The following is a 6,000-nucleotide window of genomic DNA, read 5'->3' as shown; positions in this document are numbered from 1 at the left end:
TCCAAATACCAGAATATTTTTGTCTTGAAAAATACCTCTTTCTTTTTTTTTTCTCCTCTTTCCTCCCTCCACCCCATCCCTACATTTCTTTCTTTCATGTGTGTGCTACTGGGGATTGAACCCAGGGGTCCTCTATCACTGAGCTACATTTCAGAGCTTTTAATTTTTATTTTGAGACAGATTCTCACAAAGTTGTCCAGGTTCCCCTCAAACTTGCAATTCTCCTGCCTCAACCTTCCAAATAACTGGAATTACAGGTGTGTTTCACTATGCTTGGGTAAAAATAATCTCTTGTTTATACATTGTTTCCTTTTGCTAGAATGCAATTAGAATAAAATGCATAGGTCAAATATGACCTTACATGTATCATATCTAGAAAAAATTTAAATGCTGTTTCCTGTACTCATTGGTAGAAATGCAATCAGAACTGTGTAATTGGGATGAATTTGGAGAAAATGTTGACTTTCACGTAAAATAAAGACATTTAACATCTGACCAAGTTCTATTTTAAATTGTCTATATCTGTATGTGTCTACATATCTATCCATCCATCCACTCACGGGTTGGTTGTTTGGTCTATCTATCTATCTATCTATCTACCTATCTATCTATCTATCAATCATCTATCTGTGTATCTATCCATCTATCCACTTATCCATCTGTCCATCCACCTACTATTCTATTTCTCTAACTACCTACCTATCTACCTATCACTTCTGGGCAACTGTGGCCCTTTATTTTCATGTAGAGAATGAACACATTTCAGAGAAGTGAATTTATTTTCTTTATTTAAAAAAAAAGTCTTAAAATTACCTCCTAGACCACCTGTTTAGGGGAACCCATGGAACACTGGGTCCTCAGGACAAGCTCCTGACTGAACACCAACAATACCACCTCCTCCAAATCTCTGGTCATGAGGCCTGGACATGGATCTGGTTCAGTGGTTGCACCATGGGAGATGATTTCTCTGGAAGTTATTTCACAACCTATTTACATTGTTTTGGATTAAGATATTTTGTTTTCCTGATCCTTCTCTGAGACATTACGTTCCAAGGGGATACTTGACCTAAGGGATGGATCTGGGTTTTATGTGGGACTTTTCATTTGTATAATTATTTAGATATTCTTTATGAAAATGTATAAAAAAGCAGTTGTGAAAGTAAACACATTTAGATTTAGAAAGTAAATCTCAACAAATTACAATGTAAGCTTATGATGAATGCCTCAAATATCACATAATCCAGAAAAGATATATATTATTTATGATCAATTAACTGCTTGATATACCCTTATAATACTTTCTTTTCCTGCATATTTTCATTGTATATTCTGAGTTTTCTCTTCATATGATAATAACTTTTGAAATCACTTTCCATTAAGAAAATAGAAAGGTCATTTAGTCATCTAGTACATTTGATTAAATAATTTTTATAAAACATTCAACTTCTCACAAAGATTTATTCTCTGTTGTGTTGCTTGATTTGTGCTCTACAAAAGGACATCTGATAAAGGCTACTTCACATAATAATTATTTTAAAGAGAAAGGCAAAGATATATGTTCCACTTATTATCACACATACTTCACTATCAAGTATGTCTTAACAGAAGAGAATTTCTGTCTCATAACGAGATACTATGAGAACTTCCACTTAAAATTTTGAACATCTGATGATTGGAAGAACGCTCCACAGACAGCTTCTAGCTCCATATGATACAAAAGTTGTGTCCTCTTTATCACTGGTAGACTTCCGATGTCCAGCACCATAGAGAACACTCATAGAGTGATACAACTTCTGGCCCTGCCCCTTGATGTTGTGATGCTGGATGAGTTGGCCCAGCAGGCAGTAAAAACACCCTTATGAGCGACTCCCACACCAGGACAACTGACATTAACAACATGGAAGTGATCGTGAGTCACATAAATATATACCAGTAAAATCAAATGCAGATATTTCCAATTGAACCTTCCTATATATGTAGCCACTCAAACTCCCCTGGCTGCAGAAGTCTGATAGGGGAAATTTTCTTTCTTTTATTTTGGTATCAAAGATTGAACCCAGGGGCACTTAGCCACTGAGCCACATCTCTGATTCTTTTTTTTTTTTTTTTTTTTTTCATTATCTTTAAATTTTGAAACAAGTTCTCGCTAAGTTGCTTAGGGCCTTGCTAGGTTGCTGAGGCTGACTTCCAATCTGAGAGTCTCTTGCCTCAGTCTCCTGAACTGCTGGGATTACAGGCCTGTACCACTACACTTGGGAAATTTCTACCTGGAAAATCTTAGAAACTTAACAAACTATAGCAAAAATATATTACTTCTACAAATTTTGAGAAGCATACAACCATGTAAACACTTTGCTACAAAGTTTCTTCTAAAACCTTGGAAGAGTTCTATATGAGTGAAGGGACTGAAAGATGAATCTCTCCTTTTATAGCTATTTTTCTACCCCAGAGCTTCATGAATCTAGAAATCATTTCAGCACTTGTCCCAAGAGAATAAACTACACTTTCTTTGCTTTTAGAGAACAGGGTACTGAACTTAAATATCAGTGGTCCAGTTGTTGATACTTATCCAATTCTGATATGACTCTGTTTATCGCTTTTACTCTATGATTAATAACTAGGAAAGTAACATGTCTGATTACCCCTATGAATTCATTTCTTTTTTCAAATTATGCCCATTCTTTTCAAACAGCTAGTAAACTATTAGGACATAAGAAGTTAAAAAGTTGTTTGTTCTTAATTACTTAATAAGAACAGCCTTGTTAGGAGCTTCTGAGCACAGAAGCATCATGAAGAAATTACTGAGACAGGGTGCTGTGAATGCAGACAGTTTGGGGAAGTAGGTCATGGAAGGGTTCTCATGTATATGTGTAGGGAAAGAAGATTTAGTTACAATAAGGCTAAAAGGGACATTGGACAGATAAAATCAACACATCCCCTGTATTTAAAAAATGTAATTCTGTTTTAAAAACAAATCAATTTCTTTGCCAGTGAGCAAGGCACTCACTTTTACATCTTTCTCATTTTTATCTAATTGTGTTAGCTTTTATATGAACTGTCTTTTCATGATAAGTACATTTTTTGAAATCCATTAAAAATTTACCCTGCATGAAAGGAATATTTTTGATGGAGCTGAGTAGTAAAAATGCTACAAGGGAGGACGGGGGAAATATTTCACCGGTTCTATCATTCTTACCCATGAGGAAAATCTCTTCTCTGAGTTCTCTGCATTCTTGAAAGAGTCTGATTTTTTTTTTCTTTTTCAAATGCTTTCATGCCCTTCTCCTCTCTCTTCCTGGTACAATCTCTCTGGAAATGAGCCTCACACCTGCTTAACTCAGGCTGTACTGAGGGGTTGAGCCTACTGAGAGCAGTCCACAACCAGTTGAACTGGACCTGCCCCACTCACCAGGATAGCCCTCATTTGGGCCCTCAGCACTACCTCTCGAACTTGCTCTGCTTCTCTGGAAAGCTTGTTCTCACCCTCTGTAACCTCCCATCTCTGCTGCTTTCCTGTAAGGAACCACACCCACTCCCACACACCCACCACCCACTCTCAGCAAGTCACGACTTCCACTGCAGAGGGAACACTGAAGACATCAGTCAAGAAGCACCTCACCTTCCGCCACCCAGTCCTCCAGCTGCCTGCATTGGCATCTGTCTGCTTCTCCCCATAACAAACGTGCCACCTGTTCTTCCTCCATCAAAAGTTGCTCACAGGTGCATAGAATACCATCTGCTCCTCCTTTCCTCCCTTCCTTCCTTCCTTCCTTCCTTCCTTCCTTCCTTCCTTCCTTCCTCCTTCCTTCCTGGATGATACTCCAGTAGCTACTTCCTTTCTACACACGTCTCTGATCCTGCATAGAACATAATCACATCCTTCAAACTGTCCCCAAACCCACTGACTCTATTGTGAACCTGTCTTGCCATGTTTATCAGATGAAGCATCTTGAAGGGACCTTCTTTTCTTTACATCTCAGTCACCCTATAAGACTAAAGGTATTTACTAAGGATAGAGAAGCTTCTTCATCGTGTTGAGAGGGCTGGAAAAATGGCCTCCAATACTCATTGTATTGGCATCTTTAAGCAGAGACCTGGGAATCTCCATATTTATTAATTGTTCCAATTTATTATTTCCAGTGTAAAGGCATTCTTAATCTCATTTGTTATAAGCAGCTTTAAAGCAATCCAACCTTGATGGTTACCAGAGACTGGAATTTGGGGTAAGCACAGTTTGGGTGATTATTTAATATGTACCAGGAGTTTCTTGTGGGGTGGTGAAAATGTTTTGAAACAGGATAGAGGTTTTGGTAGCATAACATTTCAAATATACTAAATGCCAATGAATTGTGTACTTTATAATGGCTCATTTTATCTTATCTGAATTTCATGATAAGAAAAGCTGCTGATGGGGAAAAACAAACCTTATCTAGTGCTTTCTAGCAGAAGATGCTTAAAAATATTTCCGATGGGCTGCTTATTGGGGACTAAAACCAGAATAATTACAAGAAAGCTTGGTTCTGGTAGAGATGTATAGTCTATATAACATTTCGTTTTCTTGAACAAAATGTTAGACCATGAGGATTCAGTAATACACATTTTGTTTGCATCTAACTTAGTCTAGTGTCTGTTATTCATCTGCATTGGGACCCTAGGGAGAAAGATAACATAATTTTAAGATAGATTTTGAAAGTATATTTTATTTTATCTTTATTAGCCAATTTTAAAAAAAACTGTTGCTCACACATGAGATATGAAACATTGACCATCCTCTATAAGCAAATTCAACATGGAAAGAAGAGGAATAAAAAAAGGCTATAATTATTCAGCAGTTTTCAGCACATTTCAGCCTCAGTTTCAGGTTGCCTCATTTTAAATAGAGGAAAGCTACACATTGGGGACTAATTTGCATTGATAGCATGCTGTACCTTAATGGAGCCTCGCAAAAGCTGAGACTGTGAATGGGATCAATAGTGCATATTCTTTGCTAAGGTTTTTTAATGCATTTAACCACATTTGGGTATTAGTCTTAATAAGCTTTCCAAGCTTTGACTATTATTGCTCCTCAGAGTGTTAATAAAAAATAAAGAATTGCGCATTGTAGTTCCATTAAATAAGCAAATTCATATTAGAAATCATTATGAAAACTAATTATTTAGGAAAAGAAAAGCCATGCTACTGGATGGAATATCTTGCCATTACATCGTTAGGATGTGAAAATACCCTTGATTTCCCATGCATCTTCTCTAATGCAATGTTTATTTCCACAGTTCAAACAAGTCTTTTGTTTATCTCTATGGGGGTGAGAGAAAGGCACTGACCTGCATGGTCTTGATCTTCCTGGGACTGGCCTGTGGGTGACTCACTCAGTGGGTATTCACTCTTTCGGTTACATTGGTTGGCTACCATGCACTGGGCACTTTATGTATGTTCTTTCATTCATTCTTCACAAATAACAATCCTCACTTCCTAAACAAGAAAATGGCCCATACATTTAGAAAGTGACAAATTTCAAACTCAAGGCAGTAAAGTTCCTGGATCCTTTATTCTTCCTAAAGCAGGAGCTGCTGGGGATTACTAAAAGAAATAATTCCTTCTGGTTGTAGGCACTCAGGGATGTGAGCAGCAAAGAGGATTCCTACCTCCTCTGAGGTTGTCTGTAACTCCATTACCTGAGATGGAAGGAGAATTTTTGTTGACCTTCAACCTTGGAAGAGTCTTAATGAGAGAAGTAGAGTTATTAAATTGACTCCCTGACACCTCCTTGGAAGAGGTAATATCAAGGTCATCCACTGAGAAAACACCAGCTCAAAACTATCAAAGTGTCTCCCATAGTCAAGGACGCGGTGGCAAGGTACGGGGAGAAGCTGGATTTGAACTGACCTCTCATTTCTTACCTGGTTCTCATTGTTATGCTATATTTTCCACTATATTTAAAAATATTAAAATGCTTCCAAAGATTTTGGCAAGAAGTTTTAAAACATCAAAATCCAATTCTCT

This window comes from Sciurus carolinensis, chromosome 7 (genome assembly GCF_902686445.1).
Source record: "Sciurus carolinensis chromosome 7, mSciCar1.2, whole genome shotgun sequence".
Lineage (NCBI taxonomy): Eukaryota > Metazoa > Chordata > Mammalia > Rodentia > Sciuridae > Sciurus > Sciurus carolinensis.
This window is presented reverse-complemented; position numbering follows the sequence as displayed.